The following is a 16,548-nucleotide window of genomic DNA, read 5'->3' as shown; positions in this document are numbered from 1 at the left end:
TGGCTCAGGAGCCCCTGTTTGCATTGCACAGAGCAGGCGGGAGCACCCCCATGATGCTGCTGTGGGGACATGAACCTGAGGGAGCACAAATGCCATCAGCCCCTGGGGCCAGCAAGGGCTGGGGGACACCAGGGAAACCACGCAGGTTTATTGTGACAAACATTTGAGATCATCAAGTCCAACCTGCACCCAAACACCATCTTGTCTAGCCAGGGTATCGTCCAGTTAACTTAACCACCGCTCCCTCATGTGCTTTCAACCAGACTTGTCTTCCAGACCCCTCACCAGCCTTGTCACCCTTATCTGGACACGCTCCAGCCCCTCCATATCCTTCCTAAATTGGGGGGCCCAGAACTGGACACAGCACTCGAGGTGCTGCCCAACCACTGCTGAGCACAGGGGAAGAATCACTGCCCTGTTCCTGCTGACCACACCATTCCTGATCCAGGCCAGGAGCCATTGGCCTTCTTGGCCACCTGGGCACACTGCTGCCTCATGTCCAGCCTGCTGTCCATCTGTCCCTGCAGGTCCCTTTGTGCCTGGCTGCTCTCCAGCCACTCTGTCCCCAGCCTGTAGTGCTGCAGGGGTTGTTGTGGCCAAAGATCAGGAGCTGGTACTTAGTCTTGTTAAACCTCACCTTGTTGGATTTGGGCCCTGGATCCAGCCTGTCCAGGGCCTTGTGCAGAGCCCTCCTCTCCTCCATCACATCCACACTCACACCCATCTTGGTGTCATCTGCAAATTTGCTGATGCTGGACTCAATCCCCTCACACAGATCATCAGTGCAGATACTGAAATCCACGCAGGCTGGCTCTGATCCCTCAGCCATCCTGTGGGTGCCCTGTGATGGCACTCAAGGTGATCTGTTCCATAACCCTGCCAGGCACCCAAATCAGGCTGACAGGCCTGGAGTTCCCCAGATCCTCCTTCCAGCCCTTCTTGGGGATGGGCTCACATTGGCACCTCCACTCCTCTGGGACCTCCCTGCTGATCCAGGACTGATGGTAAATGATGGAGAGCAGCTTGGGGAGATCATCCACCAGCTCCATCATCCCCCTGGGAAGGATCCCATCTGCTCTTAGAGACACCTGTGAGCACCTGAGTGGATCAGCAGCTCCCCAGCTGCTTCCTCCTGGATTGCAGGGGGCTGTTCTGCTCCCTGTGCCCATCTACCAGCTCAGGAGAACACTTGTCCTGAGGATAGCCTGTCTTATTGTTGAAAACTGAGGCAAAGAAGGGGTGAAGTACCTCAGCCCATTCTTCATTTTGGTAACCATATCCCTCACAATAAGAAATGCAGGTTATCATTACTCCTCCTTTTGCCATTAATGTACCTATAAAAACATAATAATTATCCTTCACAGAAGTATCCAATTAAGTCCCAATTGATCTTTCACCTCTCTAATTTTTCTATCTGCACAATCTAACAACATCCTTAAACATTTCTTGATTTACCTCCCTCTATGTCCAAAGGTGATGCACCCTCTTTTTAACCCCTAAATTCCTGCAAAAGCTCCATGCCCAGCCAGGCCAGTCATTTCTTCCTCTGGGTCATCTTTCTGCACAAAGGGACAGCCTACTCTTGCTCCATCAAGGTTTCTTTGCTGAAGTGTGTTCATCCTTCCTGGAACCCTGTGTTTTAAGGGCTGTTTCCCTTTGACACGATCCGTCCTAAGGACGTGATTTGTGGAGGTTCTTTTTCACTGATCTCAGGGTGCAAAAACTGACACGACAAGGGGATTTGCAGTAAAATCAAAATACATGTACTTTTATTAAATAGCCGTAGAGAAGATGCGTTAGAGAGAGGGAAATGAAGAAAGGGAAAAGAATAAGGAAAAGAAAAAAGAAGAGAGGGAGGGCAAGGAGGTATGTAGCTACCAGACGTGCGGATGACAAAGTTCCTCGAAGTCCGGTCGACGAAGAGGCCTGTCGTCTTCACGTCAGGGGAGATCTCAAAGGTATCAGTCAGGTCTAACCTTTTTTATAGTCCTTTTGAAATGGGGGAAGGGGACGCATTTCAAAATAGTCTATTGATAAAGGGTACAAGGAGTCCATCAGTAGTCCATCAGGAGCAGGTGTCATCAGCAGCAGATGTCGTAGGCAGGAACCATTGTCTTCTCGGTCCAGTGGTCGCTTGCAAAACTTGCTTTGGTCCCCATGCACGCCTTCCTTCACCCTACGGTAGGGATTTCAGTCTTAGTCCTTTTGGGAAGAAGAGGGGAGCTTTTCCGTGTAGGGGTCGCATGTCTCAGTCCTTGAGGGAAGAACCCTCTCCCATCTCAGTCCATCTGTCACGGTGGTTGATGTACGGTGAATGGAGGGTCCTTTTGTGGTGACCTCCGGGAAGGTCATTCCAGAGAGAAAGTCCAGCCAAGTCAGAAGGCTGGAGAAATTCCAGCACTAGTGTTGCAAGGTGATGCAGGCGAAGGAGAGCACACTGCCCCTTCTCGGGTGCAGTGTTCCATGAGTTGAGCAAACACACCCGTAGGCAATAATCTGGCTTGGTGGACCAGACAGACCTGGATTTTCAGAACAGGATCTTTCCCTTTCCCCGGTGGTCTTGGCTTTCATGACGATCGAGAGGCAAAAAATGAGGGAAGTTTCGGACAGACACTCACACGACCCCGTGACTCACGATTGTCTTGAAGGGTCTTCATCAGCAGGTCTCAAGTCTCCTTCACGCTGGTAGCATACCTCAGAAAACAGGGACAGTATGACAGAGAGAGAGGAAAAGAGAAGGAAAGATAAGAAGAAATAAAAGAAGGGCGAAAAAGAGAAGCAATTAGCAAAACAAAATCAAAACAATTTTTTAGCAAATAATTAAATAATAATTGAAAATTATCAAAATAATATTATAGCTTAAATAATTGGAACAAACTTACAAATTATTATAATGGCATTATAGCTTAAATAATTTGAAAAATCACAAATGGTAATAATCAAATCAAATAATCAAAATAAAATCACAAATGGCCAAAAGTAAAAGCAATAATTAAGTAATAAAATGAATATAAATTTAACAAAATCACAAAATGGAAGGTAAAAGGTTTTTCAAAACACATCTACTGATTCATAATCGCCTTGTGCCAATTGTCTTGGGGACGTCCATAGTAAAAAGGACATCAGCCAAATTGTGTGCATTAATTATGGACGTCAGTCTTGTTAACCTTTTCATCATTCTCCAATTCATGACAAACAAGATTGCTGACAAAACAAAACCAATTGAAACCAGGATCAAAAGGACAACAATAGGATGACACATGGTGTTCAGGACACTTGTGGCAGTTGGTGACCACCCAAAAAGAGTATCCCACCACTTGTGTTCAGCATCTCTCTTTAATCTTTCCATGACACGATGTATTTGTTTTACATTGTGATGAACAGTTACCAGGGTCTTCTGCCCATCTTTCTTGATCTTTCTCAGAATCTCAGCCAGGTCCTGGTGGAGCAGCAACTGCTTTACCAAAATGAGGTTCATCCCAATTGGAATAGGTATCAATTTGTGAATCAGGGTGTAATTGGATTGCAAAAGCTGGTGAGAGGTAACTGGAGCTACATAAGAAAAATCATATCCTACAATTCTGGTAAAATTACAAGCGCAGAAATTTGAATGATTCCTAGTATCTACTACTACATTTTCTACAAATACAAGATCACAGGCAGTTCTAAAGCATGCACATCCATTGCCTATGTATATGAGAACTGTTTCAGAAGTCTCGTTAGGATGTATTTCAAAGTGACAGATATTCTGCTCTGTGTCCAGACAAACGTCCTGGGCTATGATTGCATTGCTTTCACAGATGAACCCTTGTTGTTCACGGACAATACAAGATTCCAGATTGACAGTTTGCCATTTGTTGTTAATCTGACGGGCCCATTCCCTATGCTCCGAAGGATAGAGAATAGCTCCGTCATGATTTATCCCTAATGCTATAATAGGAAAAACCAAATGCACTGAAGCACTGCGTATGGTTAACACAAAAGCTGTGGCCATGTTTGAAATGGGGTCATAAATGAAATTTACCAAATTCCACCAGGATTGGAATTCTCTTTCAAAATCAGTAGCACTGTCCCAGATTATTTTTCAAATTTCAGTGGGAAAAGTGCCTTCTTCACCTTCTTTTATAATTGAGGCAGCAACTGACTGCATCCATAATTGAGCCTGAATACAGCTGAGAGCCAAAGAAACATTATTTTGTGTGGCATTGAATGCATCGATTACCAATTTGTGATCGTTTACATTTACCTTTTCCCAATTTGGCAGTATGTTTGATAGCAGCCACTGATGTGTTCCCAGAGCCAATAAAGATGATTGCAGTGGTTGCTGTAATTTGGTCAGATTTTCACTCGTAGCAGCCAATTTGTTCAAGTTTACTTAATTTACATGTTAGGTGTAATATTATCACTTTGTGTCACCATAAAGGGAAGGGAAAACATTATATTTGTTGTACAATGCTAGTGTTATCGTGGTTTCTCAGGTCTCCATGTCCCACGGAGTTCTTCTGTAAAAATAAGCACAACAGAATCTGCCACGAAGAGGCAGAAAGAGTTAGAACAATGGGATGGTCAAAGAGGTTTTTAACACCAGTGGTACTTCCCCTACAATAGGGGGTGGTCCACCAAAAAGAGGTTGTCCAGGGTAATGTGCTGGGTTCTTGAAATCATCTGGTCCGTGTAGTGAAGGAATTATGCTTGGAGCTGTTGGGCAAAAAGCAGTGATTTTAGGACACCCATTTGCCCCCCATCTATCGTAAGGGGTGTGAGAAGTCCATTCAATCCCTTCACCTTTTGCCCAATCCTGCGCACTTTTGACAGTGAGAAACATTATCAGATTGAATTTCCTGTGGGGTTAGGAAAATTCCAAACCATCCCTGTATTGCTTTAACAGTATTATTTCCTATAGCTCTTTTAAAAGCATCGGCCTGAAACAACACAAATACAAGTGCGGCATAGGACTTGATGTTAATACAGACAAGAAAATAATTCTGTCCCTCACACTGGAAAATACTACAAATGGTTAACAGTTCCTCTACCTAAGCACTGCCTTCTCCCTCTCTGTTAGCAGAAGGAGGGAAGAAGGGAGGGGTTGCTTTAATCACAGAGGCAAGCTTGTTTTGGCTGCTACCCAAGCTCTCAGTTTCTTGTATTGCTAAGTTTTTTTCTACTCCTGTGAGAGTTAAGCCAACCACGGACAAACCTCTTTCCCAGGTAGAGTATCTTCTCTCAGCATCTTTGAAACCATGGGAATAAAAACCAATGGGCCTTGTTGGACCCTCGGGACCCCGCTGCCCAATGTGTACTAACAATCCTGAGGAGGCAAATCCCCACTCTACCTGAAAGGGATCTGTAGGATGGATAGGGTCCAGTGCTTGGTGAGCTGTTGCTTCAAAAATCAGCGATTGCAGTGCTTTCTCTTGAGAAAGACTCCAATCCCATTTTATCCCTTTTCTCGGCAAGTCATAAGAGGGAACAAATGGGTTATTCTGGTTAGTAAGAAGTTTATCTGGTGTTTCTATAGGGGACATAGCTGCTATGGTTTTTTGAGGGAAAATTGCTATAGGTTAACTGTTTCTGTAAACCTTTGAATTAAAGAGGTCATAATTTTAGACTTTACAGGTGATTGCATTGGTGACTCATAGCTTGTAGTTGGTTTTCTCTCATGCATTATTTGCGAGCAGGCAGCTTTGTGAATGTTTTCCAGGAGTTGGTTAGGGGTACCAGCTATGGTTAAAAGGTTTCCCCTTTCCAAGGGGTTAAGCCCCTTTGTCCAATAAGCTGCATGCTGAGTTAGGGACCATGGGATACGTCTGTCTCCCGTTGTTAAGAACACCCCATGTCCCCTATAACCACTGGCTTCTCGTTCTGACAAATGTGTTTGAACTTTCCCAGTGAGAGATTTTGTTTCAATTTTGTGGAAGAGAAGCCCATACTGTTTTGCGAGTTTTGTTAATTCAGTAGCAGTGTATGGGATTTCTTTTGTGATTATATGTGGGTCAAAATCCTCATCATTAATATAGTTGCATTCTGTTTTAATTTGAGGTTTCATGCTATTGCAACAACAGTGTTCCCCAAAATTTTTCATCAGAACTAATTCTTTTTGGGGGTAATTTTGATTAAGGTGAGAAGTTTCCTTCTCCTCTGTTTCTTTTGAGGAATCAAAGTTCTGTGAATTTTTAACATGTACCTCTCTCAAGGCAGCCCGTAATAAATTATTTTCATTTCTTTCTTCATCTAATTGTTTTTGTAAAACTCCAACAAATTTTGAAGGGAGTCTATTATAGCATTTTCCTCACTTCTTCGCTTAGAGCGAGTTTCTATGGCTGCTGTGAGGCAGGCTCCCAAAACTGAGCAGAGGATGGTTTTATCTTTACCAAGTTTAAATTTTGTTTCATGTTGCAGAGAACATATTCTACCAACAACATTTTCTAAATTAAACCAATTGCTCTTTGCCCAGGCCTCTCCGCCTGGTGAAGGTTTTGCATTGTGTTTAGCAAGTAGTGTGTAAAAATCAGTTTTTGCCTTGGCACCAAAATCTTCATTCATCTTGTGAAGGGACTAGGGACCACAACAGGGAGGTGTTTAACACACAATCACACACTGTGTTTTCCCTTCACTTTTTCCCTGGGTGGCTGAAGAGACAGAATCAGTCTGGGAGGCCCTGCTTAGTTTCTTCAAGTTGTCTCTTCCTTCCCAGACATGCAAGATACACACACACTAGAATAGTTCTTTGTAAGGGGACAAAAACTACCACAGGGAAGTACAAGTTATACCATTTTTTTACTGTTGTCCCCTTCACTTCCCTGGGTAGCTGAAGAGACAGAATCAGTCTGGGAGGCCCTACTTAGTTTCTTCAAGGTGTCTCTTCCTTCCCACACAGTTAAACACACACACACAATTGAAGAGACAGTATCAATCTGGGAGGCCCTGCTTAGTTTCTTCAAGGTGTCCCTTCCCAGACAGTTAAACACTCTTACAACAGAAACAGGTTTTTTTCCCCTTTTGCACCAAGAGATCTTTTGTGATATTCTGGAGACAGAACCCTCAAAAAGAGTTTGGAGAATGCTTTTTCCGCCTTGGTTCGTGCAGTATGCGGGAAATTCGAATCACAGCCCTTGCCTTCTAAATCCGTTCAACCCCTTTCGGGAAAATTGACGGTTTCGGTGTGGCTGCCGTGAAACGTCCTTCCCCTGTTACAAACTACACGTAACCTGCAGACTCCTCTGTCCCCAGAACCCAAGATCCGTGATGCCAATTTATGACACGATCTGTCCTAAGGACGTGATTAGTGAAGGTTCTTTTTCACTGATCTCAGGGTGCAAAAACTGACACGACAAGGGGATTTGCAGTAAAATCAAAATACATGTACTTTTATTAAATAGCCATAGAAAAGATGCGTTAGAGAGAAGGGGAATGAAGAAAAGGGGAAAGAATAAGGAAAAGAAAAAGAAGAGAGGGAGGGCAAGGAGGTATATAGCTACCAGACGTGCGGATGACAAAGTCACTCGAAGTCCGGTCGACGAAGAGGCCTGTCGTCTTCACGTCAGGGGAGATCTCAAAGGTATCAGTCAGGTCTAACCTTTTTTATAGTCCTTTTGAAATGGGGGAAGGGGACCGATTTCAAAATAGTCTATTGATAAAGGGTACAAAGAGTCCATCAGTAGTCCATCAGGAACAGGCGTCGTTAGCAGCAGATGTCGTAGGCAGGAACCATTGTCTTCTCGGTCCAGTGGTCGCTTGCAAAACTTGCTCCGGTCCCCACGTACGCCTTCCCTCACCCTACGGTGGGGATTTCAGTCTTAGTTCTTTTGGGAAGAAAAGGGGAACTTTTCCATGTAGGGGTCGCATGTCTCAGTCCTTGAGGGAGAAACCTTCTCCCATCTCAGTCCATCTGTCACGGTGGTTGATGTACGGTGAATGGAGGGTCCTTTTGTGGTGACCTCCGGGAAGGTCATTCCAGAGAGAAAGTCCAGCCAAGTCAGAAGGCTGGAGAAATTCCAGCACTAGCGTTGCTAGGTGATGCAGGCGAAGGAGAGCACACTGCCCCTTCTCGGGTGCAGTGTTCCATGAGTTGAGCAAACACACCCGTAGGCAATAATCTGGCTTGATGGACCAGACAGACCTGGATTTTCAGAACAGGATCTTTCCCTTTCCCCGGTGGTCTTGGCTTTCATGACGATCGAGAGGCAAAAAATGAGGGAAGTTTCAGACAGATTCTCACCATTGGCAACATTCACATTATTACTTACTGCTTGGTTAAGGAACAACATGGGGAAAAAAAGCAAGAAACAAAATTCAGTCAATCAAATGAGAAACATTCTGAGAATTATGTGTGTGTGTGTGTGTGTGTGTGTGTGTGTGTGTGTGTGTGTGTGTGTGTGTGTGTAGGTGCATTTGAGAAAGGGACAGAAAGGACAAGGATCAGAAGGAATACGGCCTAAAAGCTTAACAGCACTGGAGCTGAGCAGTGGTTAAACTGGAGCCTCCAGGAGTGGGGCTCTTGGCCCAGGATCCATGGCTGCTCAGTCATGCTGCCAGTGCAGCAAGCTTGAGAGCGCGCTGGCTCTGCGAGGCCCCACTCAGAGGGAGGTTGCTGCTGGCACCTCTGGGCTCCAGGAGAGCCCCAAGGGCCTCCTTTGGGAGCGCTGTTCATGGGCCACAGGCGAGGGGCCTCAGCCATCAACGCTTCATCGTGGCCGCCCCGTGGGTCAGCAGCCTGGCTCTGAGAGTGGGAGAAGGAGGATGTCATGCCATTGAGGCAGGAAAAGCGGTTTCCAAGGCAGTTCACAGAACACCCCAGGAGCTCGTCAGACAGCACAAGTGCCTGGCAGCGCTCGGTGTCTCTGGGAAGCTCAAGAGGAGCTGGGCCCAGGGGCTGCTCAGCAAGGCCCAGGCCTGACAAGCATTTCTCAGGTCACCGTGTGGCCAGACAAGGCCCGGGCCATTCACCACCACAATCTGAAGCACGAGGTTTTGATGTAGGGTAAAAAGGCATGGCCCAGTGGAAGTGGGCTGTGTCCTCAGGCCTGTGGGAGAATGACAATGCAGATCCTTGTGCTGCTGATTCCATCTCTCCCATTTTTCTGAGTTCTTGGTGGCAAGGTCATTTAGGTCACACAGCTCTCTGAAGCTTTCTGCACAATGAATTAAAGTGAGATTACACATCCCAAATTGTGTTCTGTTACAGTTTAACTGATTGATTTAAGAAATTTCTGGAGCAGAAGACTCGCTTCCTCAGATATTTACTGTGTGTGGCACCAAGCACAGAGGAGAGATTTAATGTCAAAGGCATGGCCCAGGCAATGCTCTTTTGACAAGTTCTGCCCTGAGCTTTCCTGAGGAAGATCTGAAAGGTTCGATGTCACTGGCACAAGCTCCTGCAGTGGCTGCTGGCCAGCAGAGCAGGGCTGGCAGCTGGGCAACAAGTGCTGCCACAAGCAGCAGCTCAGCCAGGGCAGCAAATCAAGAGCTGGGAAGGAGCTGATCTGAAGGCCAAACCTCCTTAGCTCCTAAAAGAGCTGGAACAGTTCCTCATTCCAATGAGGGGCAGTGTTGGACACAGCTCTGTTGGACACAAGTTGCTCGCACTGAGTGCTGTGATGGTTTCTGCAGGAGCTCTGGGCTCCTGTGTGTGCTGGACACAATGAGGAGAGAAGGAGCCAAGTGCACTGACACACCTTTGCCTTGAGCATGACCCGGCCTGGACCAAACACACTGCAAGCTTTCCCCTTTGGCCCATGTCTCAAAATGTCAGGTCAGCTGTTGGACAACTCAGGTTGGTTTGGTGTCAAGGAATTTCCCTCAGAAATACTGGGTTTGTCTTCCTCTGTGCCTTCCCCTCAGCAGCCTTGGGGCTGCTCCTGTGTGAAGCCATGTGTCTCACACAGTTTGGGAGAACTTAATACAGGACACTCTGCAATGAGTCGTCTCCTCTAAAGTGTTCCAACAATCCCCTTCCAGTAACAGGAAATGAATACTAATAGATGAAAGTGGAAAAAAATTGCAACAGTTTATTAACAAGTGGAATAGCTGAAAAGCAAGCAAAAAGGCCAGTGAGTTCTAGATATCAAACTGCCAGACCTCACCGTCCCCCTGCTGGGACAAAGACCCAGAATGCCGGAGGAGAATCCCCCCTGGACACGCGTTACAAGGTGGTGCTGGGTTCTCCCTCGGGAAGAACAGGAGCTGTCATGGAGCAGCTCCAGCAGCAGATGAAAGCTCCATGCTTGTCCAGTGCCGACTTTCTCCCAGAGGCAGAGCTCTGTGGAGCGGTCACGGCAGGTGAAGCAGCTGGGCTGGAGCCCCTCGGTGTCTTTTCTCCCCGGAGTGGCTCAGCTCACGCTCTCGGGCTGGGAGCGGGGCTGCTCCACTCCTGCTGGCACCATGTCCCTGGGCTTGGACAGTTTTCTGCCAGGAGAGCCCAGCATGCTGTCACACAGATCTCTCATAAAGGCCCAAACCAACTCCAAACACTCTGCCTACAGCAGCGTTTCACAAAGGGCTGCAGAAATCCAGGACAGCTGCAAGTGAGTGTCAGACGGCTTTTGTCTTGTTCTTGCCAGCAGAATTCTTGATGATCTGATCCAATTGTATTCAGATGTAACACAGGAGCTGTGATTTTTTATTGAAATATTTCATGATGAGTAACAAGCCTTGGGAGCATGAGGCACAGGACTGACGTGTGAAAGCATGAGCATATCCTCCAAAGTCACCAGTTTAATTGTCCATTTTATTACCCTTGTATTTATTCCACACTAATAAGCAAACTCAAGCTTTGCTTGGATATAAAATAGGCACGGCATACCCTACGGTCTCTTGCAGGGTCATCAGGGCTGGCAGTGACAAAGCAGGCAGTCTGCTTCATTGGGAATCACTACAGATCTGCATCACAATGTGTTTTTAAGTAGCATGGTATTATTAAGATCTGCTTTTCTGCATGAGATACAAAAAGGAGGTTCTGAAATGATTTCCATGCAAGCAGGCAGTAAAGAACTGACCCTGCTATCCTAATGAAGCTTTGGCTTTGGCAATTGCACTCTTCCCATTCATCTTTTGACGCAGACACTCCAGGTTTTCCCCACACCCCTGTAAGGCTGGCAATTGCTGTTTCCCATTTACTGTTCTTCCCTAGAGCCAGTACAGTGGCTGCTTTGAAACTAAAAGCCCTGAGATCTGGGCATCTTGAAGGAGCATGAAATGCTAATTAAGTGTTCCCATTGGCAATACCCAGGTCTGCACTTCCCAGAGCTCTGAAGCAGCAGCAGGAGGGCCATGCATCATTCCTGTTGGTGGATGTTCATGTTTCTGGTATGCAAGAGCAATGGCTTTGAGGAGGGACAAAAATGCCCCTATCCAAACAGTGATTGTGCAAGGGTGTGTGAAGTTTCACTGCCTTTTTTAGGATAGTTTAGAAAGATCTAAGGATCTAAGAGATCCATACTGTGGCATGGAGCAGGCCCCTAATTTTGTCTCCAGAGAAATCCCCAAAGGACACATCTGCTCTGCTGGTGATGGCAACCCCATAAGCTCGTGGACTTGTTTTCCCTGCAACATGCCACCCTGCCTGGGCTTTATGAGGCCAGGACTAGACCCATAGCTATGCCAACACATGCAGCCACGTGACACAGAGTCAGACAGAGTTTTCCTTCAGAAAACTCAATTAACACATTCACATGCAGTTTCTTCTAGAACATCAGAAGCTGGCAACCATGAGGACTTTGCTGTCAAAAGGTTACAGTTTGCACTGGGCCCAGAAGTATTTTTCCCTAAGGCAAAACAAATTGAAATGTGAAGTTTAAATCTTCAAATGACTATGAAAGGAAACTGTAGAATAATTTCTGGAAAGGCAGCATTGTCAATGATCATGCAGCCCACCAAGAGCTGGAGCGGAATCCAGAATTGCTTTTTCCAGCTATGCAGGAATTCATTACCCTGGCAAGCACCAGTCCATGGGAACAAATGATCCCATAGCCCTGGGCAGAAGGGCACCCAGGCTGGAGTGGCAATAGATTTGAGGAACCCTTGTCAATTGTTATTGGTCTCACAGCCCACTCATCCCTTGGCAAGCAAGTTGCAAAAGACACTGTTGGACTGCTGTCCTGGGTAAATCTACATACAGATGACGATTCCAAAGCAGGGCATCTTTTCCCAGTGAAATACACATCCTCTTCTTACCTATGAAATTGTGCCTGAAGTCACCTGTGAGCCAGATCTGTGTGAGATTGCAAAGGAGCAAAGCTTTGGCATTTGGGCACACTTCTCTTGGTTTCTTTGCTCAGGGCTTTGTTGAGCACAGAACACATCCAGGTAGAAAACTTTTGACCATACAGGATCTTTTGTTTCCATTGTCCCCCAAACATGTGAAGAGGTGGTGCTGTTGTAATGCCAATTTAAAAAGAGTAGCACAAATGACACAAAAAAGACATGGCAAAAGAGGAAGACGAGCAGCCCAGTGTGGAAAGGATGTGGTGAGACACTGGCACATGGAGTGAGCTGCACTCCCATAACCTCTCGGCTAGCAGGTCCTGGTCACACATTCTCCTCCTGGTTTATTTAATTTTTTTTTTATTTATTTATTTACCTTTTCAAAAAACATCAAAATAAAATATATACAATTAAAAATATGTCATCAAAATTTAAAGATACAATCAAAACACATTTATTCAAAACTATATTTAAAGATCAGAACATATGTACATCTCTAACTATGAAGACTAATGCATAAATCCTATTCTTGAAATACTCTTCATGCAGGCGGCAGCTTCTTCCTGAGCTTGGAGGAAAGAGAGCTCTTCTGAATGTGAGGGTAGGAGATAATGGGAAGTCAGCCCAGAAAACCTGTTGGTAAGAGTGTAGGCAGTCAGATCTGCAAAGTGGAGACACAAAGTACAGCAGAGGCCACAGTGCAAACCTAACACTGCCAAAGCACCATATTTCATGGGACATATTTCCTGCCAAGATCTTTTATGGGACATTATTTCCAATAGCTGCACAGGGAAACATGGTCCTGCTGGCAGACACTTCAGGCAGGCCAGGGGGAAAAATGTTGATCCACTTCCACAGAGCTGCCACAGGAACAGCCTGGCCTCTGGGCTGCCCTGGGACAGCAGGGAGCCCAGAGCCCTGTGCTCTCCAGCAATGGCTCAGCTGCACATGCACCCTCCTGCTCCTCTCCCTGCCCCACAGCTGAGCAGCCCTCCAGCTGCACGGGGCACTGGCAGCAGCACAGCTCATTGCAGGGCCACATGCAGGGCACAGCTGTTCCCTGGCAATGTGCACAGCCTGGCTGGGCTGCCACAAGACCCTTCCTCCCAGCAGAGAGCGGCCCAGCTCCCCCCTCACCTCTGTGTGAGGCTGAGCCAAGCTTGGCCTTAACCTTGTCCTCAGTCTGGAGTTGCTTCAGGCCCCACACGCCATGACTAAGAAGAGCGATGGAGAGAGCAGGGGCAGATGCACGCCCTTCCTTAGTCTTTTGTCATTTTTGGCACAGCTAAGAAGTCACATCCGGAGGTGTCCAAATCAGCTCTTGGTCAGCTTTCTGGAGAACATGATGGCTTCACCAGCCCAAAAGGCTGTTGAGGTTTTCCCGCACGTGGGGAGGCTTGCTGGCAGCACACTTCCTCAGCTGGCTGCCCATCACCTGGCAGAGGGCACAGGCCAGCTTGGTGAGCACAGTGCGGACGCTGGCGCTTCGCACAGGCAGCGCCTTGTTCTCCAGGCAGGACCAGAGCACGGGCAGGGCGCAGCGCTGGACCACTGCAGGGCTCCTGGCATGAACCCACTCCACAAGCACTGCCGGGAGAGAGACACAGCTCCTTACCCACCAGCCTCAATGCAAACAGGGATCTGCCTCTGCTTGTGCTTCTTGGGAGCCTCTCTGGCTAAGGTCAGTGAAACAGCACACAGAGCCCCATGACCCAGAAACGGGCAATGCAGCTGATCATCCTGGAAACAGAACCACCAACCCCTCAGGACTAATTTCTCCAACCAGAGCCTTGTCCCTGTGGCAGACTTTGTACCTTTCCTAAAGCATTTCACAATCTGTTTCTGCAAGAACAATGACTGAAATGTCAAATTGCTTTTTGTTTCCATTAAGAAGTTGTCTAAATCCACACTGAAGATTTGGAAATGCACCCTAGAGAGGCAATTGAGAGATTTCTAATAAGAGGGATGATTCAATTTTTGTAACTTTGATGTCAAGGGCCAAAGGTCTAACCTGGCTCTCCCCTTTGCTCAGTGGTGCACAGCAAAGGGCAGCATTAGAACCCACTTCAAAACTCCAGCCCACAGAGATGGGTGCTGCCTGACAGCTGGATGAGAAACACCAGTGACTAGCTGGTGTCTTTGGCAGAATGCTTTTGAGGCTTCCAACAAAATGCTGTTTCAAACCTCAGGGTGTCTTAGAGAATTACCCAGACCCCATTGCTGTGGCATTAGGACATCTCCACATTTTAATGGCATTTCCACTCCCAGTGTTAATGCCATTTTTTTTTGTAATGTCCGCTGAAATAGGGACATAGCGAGAGAAAAATGCTGCACAGCGGATGGAAATTTAACCAAAACACAAGTGTTCTCTCACATTGTCTCTGAAATTTGCACTCTGCTCATTTTCTGAACTGAACTATATCAAACACAGACAAAAATTTACTACCAACAGGCTTCTTGCATGGCAGATTGGGCTGGGAGATCAAAACCTGAAATGCTCTGGAGACCATTTTTATTTTCCGATCAGGCAAAATGCTATGTAGTAGCCATTTATTATCCTGTGCTGGAAGAGACTTCATTTTCTCTATGCTGTTAATCCACTAGCACTTTGATGCAGCAAGTCAACACTGAAACAGCTTCTGAAAGACCCCCAAACCAATTCTGCTAAGCAGGGAAAGGGTTATGGTACCCCTTTCTAAATGGGAGTTCATTTGAGTTTAAATGTAATTAAAGGCATTCGTGACTACTGAAGGTGAGGAACAGCTGTCTGTTCCTACTAAATCTCAGAGAGAACATCTGCTCTTTCTAAAATAGTCCTAAATTATGCTTAATTCCTTTATTTGAAAAAGAGATCAAAAGAACTGCAAAACTAAATTCCCTGTTGCTGGAGATCTACTTTATTCAAATGCTCTATAATGGGTCTTTGACATTCCTAATCACTGAACATGCCCTTTTGAGACTCCTAATGAAGACACAAAGTTATTACACCTAGCATTTAAAGATGCTGGCATAATTAGCAGTGGATTTAGCCGCAGCTTAAGCAAGGCTAACAATTGTCTTCTCTGCTATATATTGAGATTATAATTTTTCCATTCTTTGGCTACTGCTGACATAGCAAGCTCCTCTGAGGAATCCATTAACAGCTGCATTTGTAGCATTTTGGACAGCGCTGACACAGGCAGACACTGTTTGCACACCCTGAAATGCTCACTCCAATGCCACTTGGATTTCAGCACAGGCAGGGAGCCCAGCACTCTGCTTCTGCCCCTGTGCCCCCAAAGGCTGCCTTGCACTAAATCCGTGCCTCTAAGACGTGTGTTGAGTTTTGACCTAAGCTGTGACCCCCAGGCTCTGCACGGTTCAGCCTCAAAACTTCCCAAGAGAAAAACAAGAATTCTGTGAGAACAAAACAAACCGATTCCCTGAAACAGCGTTTGCCACCATTTTCCCTAAAGGATCACAGATGTCCCTGAGCTCCCAAGAGAGGAGCCAGCTGGGGTATTTGAGCCCCTCCCTTTCCTGCAGCTGGGTTCTGAGATGCCCCAGTGAGGGCTCAGCCCTGAGGCCGAGCGCTGCCCCATCTCAGGTGCTGCACAGCTCTGCAGCAGCCAGGGAAACCTGCCAAATACACCTGCCTTGGCTGCTGGGCAGGAGGGACAAGCTCAGCACCTCCTGGTGTGGAGGAGCTACTCTGCTGTCTGCTCACAGGCATTCCCTGTAAATACTCCCTCGGAGACCTCTTGGCTTAGAAGGGGAGGCCATACCTGCGATACTCCCGGTGACATCCAGCAGAGCTTGGCCACTCAGATGACTCCATTGGTGGCTGAACTCTTTCAGCAGTGATACTTTATCTACAAGTGAAACACATGTTTCTGCTCACTTGTCTGAGGTCATAGGAGAAAGGAGAGTGGGGAGGGAAAGGGCAGGGGCAACCCCATTTTATCAAAGCAAGTAAATTTCTGCTGATTTCTGAATCGTTATTGACTTTCCTTCCTGCCTACTTGGCAGGGTTTAAAATTGCAAAAGAAAAGCTCTCCTTTCACATTTGCAAATCCCAACTCATCTCCTGTACCAGGAGCTATGTTAAAGCATTTCACATCAGGGACCTCAAGAGGAGTTCAGTCACATGTAAGAAGCAGTGGAAAGGTTTTGCATCCCAGAGCAAAAAGGAAGAAGCCCATCCTTGGCACACAGAAAGGCACTAAGTCAGGCAGTTCATGACTTCACAGAGCAGCTGAGGTGGAGAAAGTGCAAACTCCCCTTGAAGATCTGCCTCCTCAACACTCCATTTTTCAGGCATTTTCAGAGCTGACATAAGTCTATGTGGCAAAGGAATTTAGGGCAGCC

General features: G+C 46.6%; 1 protein-coding gene across 1 annotated transcript in view; it reads right to left on the bottom strand.

Annotated features, from left to right (window-relative positions):
- Window positions 1–16,548, bottom strand: part of LOC135305610 (zinc finger protein 850-like) — a 179,042-nt gene that overhangs the window by 13,637 nt on the left and 148,857 nt on the right.

Source organism: Passer domesticus, chromosome 8 (genome assembly GCF_036417665.1).
Source record: "Passer domesticus isolate bPasDom1 chromosome 8, bPasDom1.hap1, whole genome shotgun sequence".
Lineage (NCBI taxonomy): Eukaryota > Metazoa > Chordata > Aves > Passeriformes > Passeridae > Passer > Passer domesticus.
The sequence above is the reverse complement of the archived record's forward strand: the minus strand, read 5'-3'. Positions and strand labels throughout refer to the sequence as shown.